The following is a 16,052-nucleotide window of genomic DNA, read 5'->3' on the forward strand; positions in this document are numbered from 1 at the left end:
TCACTTTAATTGGAAAAACTCTTTAACCCACCATCCATAATACATATTTATCTTTTGTGGGGGGTAAAAAGGGGTGTGACAGCTCTGGCGACTCTGCTGGGGAACTTCAAGAATTCGAGCTTGTACATTGATTTTATTTGACTTTATTAATTTTGTATATATTGTGATTTATTTGGGCATAATATGTTACTTGTTGAGTTTTTACCGTTTTGATATTGTTGAACTGTACATATAAATTGTATCTTCTCTCGCATCCCTCTGAGTCTTCTGATAATTATTATGTTGTGTTTGCCTACCAACATCACAAAGTTTCTGTCTTGAGATAAAGCCAGTTAGCCTACCAGCTTCTGATGAAGGATTTAGTCACACGTGTTTAGGCAGGAGAGCCGTTAGCTAGCCAGTGTTGTTCTACTACTGGTGACGCTTGACGCTCCTCGGCTCGGGTTGTCCACCCAGGTAAGCCAGGTCTAGATACCATCTCATTTAGGATTTACAAACTTAGAAGAACAAGCCACAAGTAATGAATATCCCTAGTAGGCTACGCTTTATTTGTATCATGTGCATTTGACTTAGCACCGCTCGACGCAGGGTCGAGTTCTGTTTTAAGACAAGTACCTTGTTGAGATCATTATGTCATGTTATGTGCTACTTGTTGCATTATTTGGGAGGCTGATATGTCGACCGACTTTAGCATAAATCAGTTGAACAAACAGAGAAAAAATGATGTGGTCTAGTGCATACGATTTTTAAAGATTAATTTTCAAAAAAAAAATCAAAAAAAAAAAAGAAGAAGAAAGAACATAGTCGGTTTTAACCGAACTACGCGGGTCTGATTCTCACCGGATGTGAGATACGTAAGCAAACCTCATCGGTTCCGGCCCTAATTTTTTTTAAAAAAAAATCAAAAATATTTTTCTTTTCCTTAATTCCCTATTTACAATTCTTTCCTTAGAAAACCAAAAAAAAAAAATACTAAATCCAAAAATATTTTTATTTTTTTTTAGTCCCACAGTTTAGCTTTTATTTATTTATATTCTTTTATAGAGTCAAAACCCGAAAAATCAAAAATTTTGTGTGTCAATAATATGTTTGATCAAAGCCTAACCCCGTGTCTGGTTAGCCAGGTATACCATGAGTAGGGAAAGAGGTAAGTCTGAAAAGAGGCCCACATCAGAAGGGATACCAGATTTTCTCATTATCGATCAGATACCACAGTTGTTATGGGATTGGTGGAGAGACTTTAAGGAATATGAGCGAAACCAGATAAAGAAATACTTGGGACATTTGGTTCACATGATTAAGATAAAGCCGAGGAGGGATGTGATTGAAGTTTAAATTCCGCACTGGGATCCTGAAAATAATGTGTTCCGTTTTAACGACTGTGAAATGACTCCGACCTTGGAGAAAATCGCTCATTTCCAGGGGTGGGGCCGCAATCTTCGCTGCCAAAGGCCCATAGTACCAAAAAATATGAACGAGGGTAGGTTTCTGAAACTTTTGAACATAAATTACGGACAATATGAAGGTCTAGGAGGCAAATAGGTTAAGTTGGGCTTTTTGTTTCAGTTGTATGGCCTAGAATGCAATTTCGAAAGGAATGTGGGAAAATTAAAATCAAAGGAAGATAAGGAAACATGGAAGGTACATAGAAGGTTTGCATTTATGGTCACTTTTTTGGGGCGTGTAGTTTTCCCGGAAAGAGAGGGACGCATTGACATCCGCTTGGCAGGTGTAGTTGAGGCTCTGGCCTCAGAAAGGGGTGATTATACTTTGGTCCCTATGATTCTTTCTTGCATTTTCCGTGCTTTAACTAGATGTAAAATGGGCGGGCGAAACTTTGATGGTTGCAACATTTTGTTATAGATATGGTTTTTGGAGCATTTCTATCGCCATCCTACGATCACTAATTTTAGTGAGCTATGGCCCAATCATACTTATGATCACCAGAAAAGAATTGACGAATGTGACTTACCAGAGGGGATTGGCGCATGGAAAGAACTACTCCTTACTCTGTCTGCCAAACGGATCACTTGGAACTACGATTGGTTCTCCTCTAAAGAGGTCATTTGTGAGTCTGCATACCATTCTTATTTGGTACTCATAGGATTGGATGGTGTTCAGTCTTATGCTCCACTTCGGGTAATGCGCCAATTTGCACGACTACAGGAGGTGCCACCAACACGAGATATGAGAAAGTTCTGTTATGATTTTGGTAAAGATCAACCTCATAACGAAGAAGAAATTATGAAAATTTGGTATGTAAGTAAAGTCTCGGAGTTGACTGATATGGTAGAAGACCGAGATCATGGAGAGATGATCCCTGAATATATTACCTGGTTTCATGACCCTTCGTCACTTAGAGATAGGCCTGAAGGATCCAACATGAGGAGAAATGATCAAAGAGCTATAGAAAGGTTAAAAGAGGAATTGGAGCATTCCCGGATGACAATATCTAAACAACAAACCCAACTGCAAGCCGGAGTCGCTCAGATTAGTTTAAATATTGAGAAAGATTATCAATCGGCCTTACGGGGAATGGATAAAGATCTAAAGCATGCTAAAACTGAGGCGGCCCGCCTAGAAGAAGAATTGGCAAGCACTATTGGTTTAGTTAGAAGAGTTGAGGCAAATAAAAATGCTGAAATGCATAAGCTGCAAGAAGACTTGAGTATCATTGAAGAGGATGCGCACCAACAACAATTGGAGTTTGATCAGCAGAGAGAGCAGTTTGAAAGAGAAAGGGCCCATTGGATACGCTCAAAGGGTCAGTTTCTTGCACATTTGGAAGAAATAAAAAGGCATAAGGGAGGTCATCAACATGCAGATTTTGAGGTAGAGCGGCGTCAGTGGATGATTGAGAGAGCTGTGCTAAACCGCCGTATTGAAGAATACGAGGGACGCGAGACTGAGATGGGTAACGCCCTCAAGACTACCCAGATATGGTTGCAGAATTATCACGTGAATATGGGGCAAGCTAGAGAGCAAGTACTTCAATTGGCAGAGAAAGCAGCATATATTCATGACGATCATCGTCATCTAAACAATGAGAAAGTTGGTCAACAGGCACGTGCCCTCGTTACACAATTACCGGGAGTGTTTCAGAATTTGTACGAGATGTTGGGGGGAGAGTGGAGGCCAAGGGATGCAGACCATTTATGATATCAGCTTAAGAAAGAATGCCATTGAAGATTAAAGTTTTAGTACAGTCAATTAGTTTTTAGTTTCATTTTTCATTTGTCGTATTTGTAATTTTATATTTGTCGCATTTTCAGTCATATTTATGTCTTTAGAGTCAATTTGAATAATAATAATTTTAAAAAAAATCAAAATTATTATTATTTCCCCCTGAACTACGTAATGATCTGATTCATGTGGCGACATGATACGTAGGCAACCCATAAAAGGTTCGATCAAAATATTTTTCAATGATTCTAATATGAGGGATCAAAATGAGGCGTGAGTAAAAAAATGAGAAGAAAATAAGAGCGACAATAAGAAGCAACCTCATAAGCTCGAATGAAACATGAAGCCTCCAAAAGCATGTTAGAAATAGTGACAATGATAGGAGCATTGCACATTATGTGTGATTTCATATCTATAAAATGTTTAACCCTAACATGTTTGCTGTCTCTTACATTGGTAAGCTTAAGGTGGTTGGTTTGTGGTGAAACTGGCAACACACCATTACTTCACTAGATCTAAGGGAGCAGTAGTAATGGCCAACGATGATGAGATCGAGCTGATCAGTGATGACCCCCAGGGTCAATCAGTTGAACAAGAGTCAGAGGAAATAAGAAAATTGAGACAGCAATTGTCTGATGTATATCAAGCTTGGGTGTCTGGTCAGCCTCCACCCCGTGGTCCCTCAGAGGGAACTTCCACCATACCCCTGGCTACTCAACCACCGCTCCATACAACGAGCGACCACGTCCTACCACCAGGGTATGTGCCAAACTACAACCTCCACGTTGCTCCTGGTACCTCTAATGTGCGACCTCCAGCCGCACCGGTCAGGAACACTCCTCTAGTCGTGTCTGGCGCACCGGCATACACAATCCCGCCTCCACCTCCTGTGATGAGGCCAATCAATGAGCCACCATCTCATGCTTATGATGGCCAATACTACTCTCCAAATATGGCTTTCGGGGTCTCGGCTCCATATAATCAGACTCCTTAGTACGAGTCACCAATGGAAAATGAAAATCTTGCCAAGACGGTTGAGCCGGATGAGATGGCCAGGAAAATGAAAAGTCTTGAACAGAACATAAAGAACATACAGGGACTAGGGGGTCACAAAAGTATTTTGTTCAGTGATCTATGCATGTTCCCTCACATCCATTTGCCACCAGGTTTCAAGACCCCAAAATTCGAGAAGTATGATGGACACGGCGACCCTATCGCCTATTTGAAAAGGTACTGCGACCACCTGAGGGGTGCAGGTGGAAAAGAAGAATTACTGATGGCTTATTTTGGGGAAAGTCTTGTGGGGGTAGCCTCCGAATGGTTCATTGACCAAGATATCTCTCACTGGCATGTCTGGGACGACATGGCCCAAGCCTTCGTCAAACAATTTCAATACAACATAGATATTGCGCCGGATCGCAATTCCCTGTCCAATATGAAGAAAAAGCCGACTGAAAGCTTTAGGGAGTATGCAATCAAGTGGAGGGAGCAAGCAGCTAGAGTTAAGCCACCCATGGATAACCACGAGTTGATCACTGTTTTTCTGGAGGCCCAAGAGCCTGATTACTTTCAGAACATGATGTCCGCAATGGGTAGACCTTTTGCGGAAGCGATCAAAATAGGAGAAATGGTCGAAAATGGCCTCAAGACTGGCAGAATTATAAGCCAAGCTGCTCTCAAAGCCACCACCCTAGCTATCCAAAATGGGTCGGGAAGTTTGGCAAATAGAAAGAAGAGAGATGAAGGGTCCATGATGACTTCGGGATCTAGGGAAGTTTAAAGAGGGGCATCGCATCCTTATGTGCAAGTTCAGCAGGAGCAATCCAGCTACCCTCAACATTACTATCCCCCACCAATTTCTCAGTACTCTGTGGGACCGCCACAATATACAGTGTTTAATGCTCAATCATATGCTCGTCCTCCCAATCAACAGTTACGGGCACCAGCTCCAAGAATCCCCCGACCTCAGCAGCAAAATTTTCGGGCACCTTACAATGCTCGTCCTAGGCAGGATTATGGTCGAGAGCAGAGGCCGGTGGAAAAATTTACTCCATTGGCTGAATCATACTCTAGTCTGTTCCAGAAGTTGAAGCAGATGGGCGTGATTGGACCCATCGCTCCCCACCATATGCATCCCGATTCACACGAATTTCAAGCAAATGCTAGATGTGAATATCATTCAGGTGCTCCGAGACATAGCACTGATGACTGTTGGACCCTGAAAAGAGCCATAGAAAGACTCATTGTTGAAAAATTAATGGTAGTCACAAATGGCGAGGACCCTCCTAATGTGACCAATAACCTGTTGCCAGTACACAATGATGTTCATTTTGTGGGAATGATTGGCTGAGATCATGAATACAAGCCGGTTGGTCGAGCAGAAATGACAGTGGTAACGATTCAAGAGGGAACCAAACTAGAAGTAAGTCCAAGGCTAGATGCACCGTTGATTGTGAAAGGCACCCAGAGCTCAGAGAGGGTAACTTTATTTGTTCCAAAAATCTCGAGGTTGGAAGTTCGCTCCAATGTTCCAAACCCAAAGTTATACGTCCTTGGAGGTCACCCCATCACAAAGCAGAATCAGGGCGATACGACGGGTATAATAGAACCGATCATAATCAAGCCTGCCACACAACCCCGTGTAACAAATATGAAAACCATCCCTTAGAACTACAACAAAACTGTAGTAACCTACAAAGGCAAGGAAATCATAGAAGAAGTGGGGGAAACTGGAGGTTTGACTCGATCAGGGAGGTGTTACTCTCCAGAAGAGTTGAGAAAGGCTAAGCAAATCAGAGAAGGCCAAATGCCAATAAAGAAACCGGTCACTGAAGAAGAGGCGGAGGAGTTTTTGAAAAAGATGAAAGTTCAGGATTACTCAATCATTGACCAGCTGAGAAAGACTCCTGCCCAAATCTCTCTGTTATCTCTGCTCATACACTCAGGAGAGCATGCCCGTGTACTAATCAAAATCCTGAACGAGGCACATGTCTCAGAGAATACCACCGTGAATCAGTTAGAGAAGATGGCCAATAGATTTTTTGAGGTGAATAAAATTTCCTTTACTGATGATGAACTTCCTGAGGAGGGATCCGGTCACAATAGGGCTTTGCACTTGATTGTCAAATGTGAGGGGAATTACGTGAAGTGAGTCATGGTTGACGGAGGCTCGAGTGTAGATGTATGCCCCCTCTCCACCTTGCAAAGTATGAAGATCAATACAGACAGGATCCGACCCAGCAATATTTGCATCCGGCCTTTTGATGGCTCAGCGAGAGATACCATTGGGGAGATCAACCTCACCATGACGATTGGGCTTGTTGATTTTGAAATGGCCTTCCAAGTAGTGGACATGGAAACTTCTTATAACTTTCTTCTTGGAAGGCCATGGATCCATACGGCCCGAGCTGTGCCATCCACCTTGCATTAGATGCTCAAATTCAAGCACGACATGCAAGAAATTATTGTTCACGGAGAAGACGAGTCATCCATTTATAAAGACCCGTTAATCCCATGTATTAAGGCCAAGGAAAGATGTGAGTCTATTGTCTATCAGGCTTTCGAAGTGGTTGTTGTGGACCATGTTGAGGAAGGAAAGCCCATTCTGCATCATCGTCTCTCCGCCATATCTATGATGGTGGCTGTACTTATGATGAGACAAGGTTATGAGCCAGGAAAAGGCTTGGGGGCATCATTGCAAGAAATTTCAGAACCTATTTCTCCGTTCAGTAACAAGGGTACTTTTGGTTTAGGCTTCAGGCCAACACAAGCAGACGAAGACAAAGCCAAGCACCGCAAAAAGCACGGGTGGGTCTTGCAGCAACCTATCCCTCATATTTTCTACACTTTTGTCGAGCCACGATTCAAACATGGTCAAAATTCCTTGGCGCATGCAAACATTGATGAAATTTGCCATGACCTTAGGCAGATGTTTTCTGAAGTGAATATGATCCAGGCAGGTGAAGGCACTAGTCATGCCGATATGCAACTAATTGGCCCAGAAACCGTTCTCAATAACTAGGAAGCAACTCCTCTCCCCACAAGGAAGGAGTCTTGGTTAGTTGACTTTTGCAGCTTCTTTATTTTCTACTTTGGGTTACTTTCAGGGTTGTAATCCAAATATCTTAGTATGATTATTTTATTTTGACGTTAACCCTTCTATCCTTTCAAATTCAATGAAATGCAGTTCAGTTTCGTATTAAATTTTGTATCTTTTCCTTTTCCTAATTCCTGCCATTTTATTTCCATTTCAGTTTTGTTAATGTCGGCTTTAATAACATGACATGCATGCGGAATTCACGCCCAGATCTCAAAAAGCTGTCTAATTTCAAAATAATGCATCAAGAGGTCGAATATGATGAAGATAAGGTTTTTGATGAAATAAAAAGAGAGTTGGAATAGTTTGAAAACAAACCTAGGCCAACCTCAATGAAACTGAGCCAATTAATATCGGAGGTCATGAAGAAGTCAGAGAAACAAAGATAAGCATTCACACAGAACAAAAAAATCAGAGATGCCTTGATTCAACTTTTATTTGAGTATAGAGATGTGTTTGCCTGGTCTTATGATGATATGCCTGGTTTAAGCACCGATTTAGTGGTTCATAAGCTTCCCACGTATCCTAATTTTCCACCAGTCCAACAGAAGCAGCGAAAATTTAAAACAGACATGAGTGATTAAATCAAAGAGGAAATAATGAAGCAATTGAGCGCCAATGTTGTTAGAGCCGTACGATACACCACCTGGGTGGCAAATGGTGCGCCCGTGCCAAAGAAAGATGGAAAAACTAGAGTCTGTGTTGACTACAGAGACCTGAACAAAGCAAGTCTGAAGGATAATTTTCCTTTGCCGAACATCCATATTCATGTAGATAATTGCGCAAAGCATGAGATATAGTCGTTCGTGGATTGCTATGCTGGGTACCACAGATTCTAATGGATGAGGGTGATGCAAAAAAGACAGCTTTCACCACTCCGTGGGGTACCTATTGTTACAAGGTCATGCCATTCGGTTTAAAGAATGCATGGGCAACTTACATGAGGGCCATGACCACCATTTTTCACGACATGATGCACAAAGAGATTGAAGTATATGTCGATGATGTCATCATAAAATCAAAGACACAGGCTGATCACATGAATGATTTGAAAAAGTTCTTCGAACGACTTCGAAGGTATGACCTTAAGCTCAATCCAGCCAAATGTACATTTGGGGTTCCATCTGGGAAACTCCTCAGTTTTATAGTCAGTCGGAGAGGCATCGAATTGGATCCATCTAAGATAAAGTCCATTCGAGATCTGCCACCCCCGAAGAACAAAAAAGAGGCCATGAGTTTGCTCGGAAGGTTGAACTATATTAGTAGGTTCATTGCTCAGCTCACAACCACGTGCGAGCCCATCTTTAAGTTGCTAAAAAAGGATGCTGCAATCAAGTGGACAGACGATTGCCAAAATGCTTTTGACAGGATCAAAGATTATTTATCAAAACCCCCTGTACTGGTCCCACCTGAACCTGGTAGGCCTTTGTTTTTATATCTATCGGTGATGGATAATTTCTTTGGATGCGTTCTGGGGCAACATGATGTGACAGGCAAAAAGGAACAAGCGATATATTATTTGAGCAAGAAGTTCACCAATTATGAGGTTAAGTACACCCTTTTAGAAAGGACATGTTGTGCCTTGACTTGGGTCGCTCAGAAGTTGAGACATTATCTTTTGGCCTATACTACTTACCTCATATCCAGAATGGATCCTCTGAAGTATATCTTCCAAAAGCCAATGCCCACCGGCAGGCTCGCAAAATGGCAAATCCTGCTCACAGAGTTCGACATCGTCTATGTCACTCGCACCGCAATGAAAGCACAGGCTCTGGCCGATCATTTGGCAGAGAATCCAGTTGATGATGAGTACAAGCCACTTATCACATACTTCCCAGACAAAGAGGTCAACTCAATAGAGGAAGTAGTTTCATACGACAACCCTCTATGGAAAATGCATTTTGATGGAGCTATCAATATCAAAGGAGTTGGGATCGGGGCAATCCTCATCTCACCTATTGGACAGTATTACCCTGCAATAGCCCGGCTTTGGTTCTTGTGTGCCAATAATACGGCAGAATACGAATCCTGTATCATGGGTTTGAAAATGGCCCTAGATCTGGATGTGCATGAACTATTGGTTATGGGAGATTCTGACTTGCTTATCCGGCAAGCCCAAGGTGAATGGGACACTCGAGATATCAAGCTTATTCCATACAGACAATGTGTACAAGATTTGAGCAAAAGATTCAAATCCATCGAGTTCAGGTACATTCCCAGGTTTCACAACGAGCTAGCCGATGCTTTGGCTACTTTAGCCTCGATGCTCCCTTATCCGGGAAACACCCATATCGATCCACTAGAAATCCAAGTTTGGAATCAACACGGTTACTACAATACAATTGAGACAGAACCAGATGGTGAACCATGGTATCATGACATAAAACGATTCCTGAAAATGAGAGAATACCCAGAGCACGCCAAGGGAGATCAAAAAAGAACTATAAGGAGGCTCGCTAGCGGTTTCTTCCTGAATGGGGAAATTTTGTACAAAAGGACCCCAGATTTGAACTTGTTGAGATGCGTAGATGCCACAGAAGCTGAGCGGATCATGAGTGAAGTGCATTCGGGGGTATGCGGGCCTCACATGAATGGATATGTTTTGGCGAAGAAGATTCTGCGGGCAGGGTATTATTGGCTTACAATGGAGCGAGATTGCTTCAGTTTTGTTCACAAGTGTCACCAATGTCAGATTCATGGTGACCTGATTCACTCGCCACCTTCGGAGTTGCATCCCATGTCATCTCCTTGGCCTTTCATTGCATGGGGAATGGATGTTATTGGGCCAATTGAGCCAAAGGCTTCAAATGGGCATAGATTCATTTTGGTTTACATTGATTACTTCACCAAGTGGGTGGAGGCCGTCACTTTCGGATCAGTCACCAAGAAAGCTGTGATAGACTTTGTTCATACCAACATCATCTGCTGCTTTGGTATCCCAAATACCATTATCACTGACAATGCAGCCAATCTCAATAGTCATTTGATGAAGGAGGTATGCGAGCAATTTAAAATTATACATCGCCATTCTACCCCTTACCAGCCAAAAGCCAATGGAGCCGTTGAAGCAATGAACAAGAACATCAAGAAGATTCTTAGGAAAATGATCCAAGGTTCGAGATAATGGCATGAAAAGTTGCCTTTTGCTCTTCTGGGATACCACACGACTGCTCGCACATCTGTTGGTGCAACTCCTTATCTGTTGGTATATGGGACAGAAGTTGTAATACCGGCTGAAGTCGAAATTCCCTCTCTTCAAATCATTGTGGAGTCGGAGATTGAAGATGCAGAATGGGTAAAGACCCGATTAGAACAACTAATGTTGATTGATGAGAAACAGCTAGCAGCAGTGTGCTTTGGCCAGTTATACCAGCAGAATGGCACGCGCTTACAACAAGAAAGTGCGTCCAAGGTACTTAGAGGTAGGCCAACACGTTCTGAAATGCGTTCTTCCACACCAAGTAGAAGCTAAAGGAAAGTTCGCCCCAAACTGGAAAGGACCCTACATCATCAAGAAAGTGTTACAAAGGGGCCTTGCACTTGGTAGATGAAGAAGGACGGGTACTAGACATGACCATTAATGCAGATGCAGTCAAAAGATATTATGTCTGATATATACCCACTGTGGAACTTTCGCGCATGATTTTTCTTAGATCGAGATGACGAAGGCTACCATTGCTCGCTATTCCAAGCAAGTGTCACCTTTTTGTTACCCATTTTAAGCTGTATTTTTCTTCTTCCTTGTTTTCCACTTTTTGGAACATGTGTACTTAAAAAAAATATATATATTCTTAATCATTGAACAAATTTTCTGAGTCATTGAACTACGTCCGACCTGATTCCGAAAGGATACGTAGGCAGCCTTACCCTGGGTTCGATCCCATTGCAACAAAAATCCATATTCCCAATACTCTAAAACTGGGGCAGAAGTTTGTTTTTATTTTACGATTTTTCCTGTAGAAACAGTTCCAAAGGTTGTAATTCAGTTCAAGGTTCCTTTCGCCTTTTCCTGTTAAGAAATTCTCATCGATCTTTGAGAATACTTGAAGTCCCCATGCTAGGGGCATCAGCCAACCTTCCGCGTGTCGTATCTTAGTAAAAAAAAAAGAGAGAGTCTTATTGGTGAAAACCCGTATGGGCACTGTAAGGCGACAGTGATTAGATAAATGAGAGAGGTCAGTTAGTGAAAACCCGCAAAGGGCGCTACTAGCCGGATGAGGGTCTTCCATGCTCCGGCATGAGCACAACTAAGACAGTTTCAGGATTAAATATGTGCGACGTATTTTGAGAATTAGATAGCTCAGACAGATCAGGCGTCCAATCCAAAATGCATGTCATGATTCATTGAAGTCGGAACATATCTCCAGATAAGTCTCCTTATTTCTCTCCCCGAAAGGGATACCTTTTATTTAGACACAATTCCTTTTTCATTTCCAATTGCTCTTCTATTATTTTCCATAATTTTTCTTAGATTCCCTTTTGGTCTAATCTTGCATCAAAAGCAAAGCAAAAATGGCTGCAAAAATGGCTACAGTTTCCCCGTAATACCGAGCATAATTTGGAGCATATACGACATTGACAAAGGCAGGAATCCATATGTAATCTCTTTTGATAAGGCGGACAAAGTGTCTCAAAGAAACTGAAAAGGTCGCTTAAGCAAGACTTGCTTCATGGGAAAAGCTGATAAACACTACAGACAAACATTGGTTCTAGGTGAAAGACAACTAAGTTTGATTTTAAAGGAAAATTGCCTTGCCTTAGGGACAAGGATTAGCGGTACCATGGACATCCGGGTATGAAACAGCCAGGGGCAACGTCAGAAAGACAATATCTCTAGAAAGCGATACAGAGTATTCGGGAACCTCGGTATCACACTGACAAAATCAGTTCTTCGACAGCGGAGGGGTGAATTCAAACTACTAAGGGCATCAAGGCCGCAAACCGACCACCACTTTAAAAACTCACAATTTTTTCTTTGTTTGAAGCACGATCAAAGCAATGCAGAATGGCGATTTTCAAAGGGCGAATGTCACCAAAGGTAAGTTTTCGCGAAATCTCAACTTTCCTTTATTTGCAGCATGCATCATTACTGTCCATACCTCCCATTTACGTATCTTAACACAGGTAGAACCTTTTTTCCTAGGGGGATCCAGCTCCTAGTTCCGGGTATAAGTAATCTTCGCTCGGGATGTTTTAAGTAGCTTAACCCAGGTAGAACTATTTCGCCTAGGGGATCCAGCTCATAGTTCCGGGTAGAAGTACTCTTCGCTCAAGATGTTTTACGTAGCTTAACCCAGGTAGAACCTTTTCGCCTAGGGGGATCCAGCTCCTAGTTCCGGGTATAAGTAATCTTCGCTCAGGATGTTTTAAGTAGCTTAACCCAGGTAGAACCATTTCGCCTAGGGGGATCCAGCTCATAGTTCCGGGGCTCAGGATGTTTTACGTAGCTTAACCCGGGTAGAACCTTTTCGCCTAGGGGGATCTAGCTCCTAGTTTCGGGTATAAGTAATCTTCGCTCAGGATGTTTTAAGTAGCTTAACCCAGGTAGAACCTTTTCGCCTAGGGGGATCCAGCTCATAGTCCCGGGTAGAAGTACTCTTCGCTCAAGTTGTTTTACGTAGCTTAACCCAGGTAGAGCCTTTTCGCCTAGGGGGATCCAACTCATAGTTCCGGGTAGAAGTACACTTCGCTCAGGTTATTTTTCGTAGCTTAACCCAGGTAGAACTTTTTCGCCTAGGGGGATCCAACTCATATTTCTGGCTAGAAGTACTCTTCGCTCAGGTTTTTATACATAGCTTAACCCAGGTAGAATCATTTCGCCTAGGGGATCCATCTCATATTTGCGAGTAGAAGTACTCTTCGCTCAGCTTTTTAATCATAGCTTAACCCAGGCAGAACCTTTTCACCTAGGGAGATCCAGCTCATAGTTCCGGGTAGAAGTACTCTTCGCTCAGGTTGTTTTACGTAGCTTAACCCAGGTAGATCTTTTCGCCTAGGGGGATCCAGCTAATATTTTCGGGTAGAAGTACTCTTCGCTTAGGTTGTTATAAATAGCTTAACCCAGTTAGAACCTTTTCGCCTAGGGGGATCCAGCTCATAGTTCCGGGTAGAAGTATTCTTCGCTCAAGATGTTTTACATGGCTTAACTCAGGTAGAACTTTTTTACCTAGGGGGATCCAACTCATATTCCGGGTAGAAGTACTCTTCACCCAGGTTGTTTTTCGTAGCTCAACCCAGGTAGATCCTTTTCGCCTAGGGGGATCCAGCTCATAGTTTCGGGTATAAGTACTCTTTGCTCAGGATGTTTTACGTAGCTTAACCCAGGTAGAACATTTTTCGCCTAAGGGGATCCAGCTCATAGTTCCGGGTAGAAGTACTTTTCACTCAGGTTGTTTTACGTAGCTTGACCGAGGTAGAACCATTTTGTCTAGGGCGATCCAGCTCATGTTCCGAGTAGAAGTACTTTTCGCCCAGGTTATTTTTCGTAGCTCAACCCAGGTAGAACCTTTTTTGCCTAGGGGGATCCAGCTCATAGTTCCGGGTATAAATACTCTTTGCTCAGGATGTTTTACGTAGCTTAACCCAGGTAGAACATTTTTCGCCTAGGGGAATCCAGCTCACGGTTCTGGGTAGAAGTACTTGTCACTCAGGTTGTTTTACGTAGCTTAACCAAGGTAGAACCATTTTGCCTAGGGCGATCCAGCTCATAGTTCCGAGTAGAAGTACTTTTCGCCCATATTTGCTTTTCGTAGTTTAACCCAGATAGACCTTTTTCGCCCCGGGAATTCAGTATTTTTTTTCAGTAATACAGGGTGCCAACCCCTGGTTACATTTCCTTTTCAGTAACACAGGGCATAAACCCCTGGTTATATTTTTTATTTAGTAATACAGGGCGCCAACCCCTGGTTACATTTGCTTTTCAGTAATACAGGGCGCCAACCCCTGGTTACATTTCCTTCTCAGTACTATAGGGCACCAACCCCTGGTTATATTTCCTTTTCAGTAATACAGGGCACCAACCCCTGGTTACATTTCCTTTTCAGTATAGGGTACACCAATCCCCGATCTCCTTACCAGTATAGGCTACACCAATCCCTAACTGTGTTATCCAACTTAGGATACTTCATTCCCTAGTTGATTTGAGCTTAAATGCATGGTACACCAGTTCCTGATATCATTGCCAATATAGGGTATCCCATTACCTTGCCACATTTTCCCAACATAAGGTACACCAATACTTAGTTGAGACATTCTTTTGGGATCATGACCTTTTCAGGATACACCATTCCCGTTTTTTTTATTGCTTTCAATAAACAAGTAGTTTAGAATTTTGTTACAATAACTCACGAAATTTCTTTTGGTGAAAAACTTGGGCAGAAAAATTTCGTTCGTTTGTTTGTTATGATGTCTGAGCAGGTTTTACCTCGAGGCACAGTGTTCGAGATGAACAAAAGAAAAAGTCTCAATCCAAAATAAAGAAAAGTAAAGTAAAAAAAGTGAATCCAAATACAGAAGCAGATGGAAAGGATACGGACTATTCAAGACATGACTGAAGTTACGAGCTTCACATTTCCCGTTTTGCTCAGAAGAAATCGTAGAAGAATGAACTAGCACTTACAACTAGCAAGCATCAAGGTTCAGATCAGAGTTTACATGAACAACCAGTCAAGATTCAAGATCAAGCTTCAAAAGACTTATAGATAAGAATCTTGTAACTCATAGTTGATAGGCTTGGTTAGTTTCTTTCAATTTTGATGTAATAGCAAGACCACAGACCGGAGCCTCGACGGAACCTCACTCGACTCTCCAACTCATCATTCCATCACTTTTCTTGAACTACACACGTCCTGATTCCCTTATAACCCGGAGATATGTAGGCTGTCCAAAATCAGGACTCGGTTGCACCCTTTTTTTTTCTTCCTCTTTTGAGTAACGATATGGTCAAAATTTAGTCACACGGCTCACTTTATCTTTGTCTGAAAACTTTTAATATTTCCAAGCAAAGAGGGGCATGCTGTGAGCTCCTAATGTTTTACCGTGCTTGAATATTTCCCGCTCCCATCTTCCCAGACGTGTCCCCACTCCACTTTCATTTGTCCCCCATGCTTGTCCCCCTCACACTTTGCTCCCTACTCCACTCTCCATTGTTCTCCACTCCTTGTCCCCCATGCTTGTCTCCTATCACAAACCCCATACCCCATTTTCAGCTATAAAACACACACATACACAAAAAAAAAAAAAGAGGACTGAGCAACAAACGAAAAAAATAAAGAAAGAAAGAAGTAAAAAAAAATAATCAAAGTTCTGAATTTAAAAGAGGCGATTTAGCCTCAAGCCACTGATCGGTTCAGCTGTTTGCTGTCGGATTTATGCTGCTGAGCTCCAACCAGCTATTTTTTTTTGCCTTTATTTGGTTTAAATTTGGTCCTTGCACCATTGGGTATGTCCTCCCTAAACTTGTACTTTTTCAGATTTGGATAATATGAAAGTTCATGTTTTGCTTTACTGATTATCTTTTAATTTATGTCTTTGGATTGATGAATGTGAGCATAATAGTTTAATAGTTCAATAATTTTCTTTTCACGTCTATTTGATGCTACAACATTTGGTTAAGTTCTGTTGGTTAGGTCTTCATTTGCTAAATACAGATTATACTTCATCTTACTCATGTTTCATATTTTAGTTTAAATATTTACTTTTAGTTGGGTGAGCACATTGTATCGATTTTAACTTCTCAGATTTGTTCGAAAGTTTTCTTTTCTAAAGATTTCAT

Source organism: Nicotiana tomentosiformis, chromosome 1 (genome assembly GCF_000390325.3).
Source record: "Nicotiana tomentosiformis chromosome 1, ASM39032v3, whole genome shotgun sequence".
In the NCBI taxonomy this organism is placed as follows: Eukaryota; Viridiplantae; Streptophyta; class Magnoliopsida; order Solanales; family Solanaceae; genus Nicotiana; species Nicotiana tomentosiformis.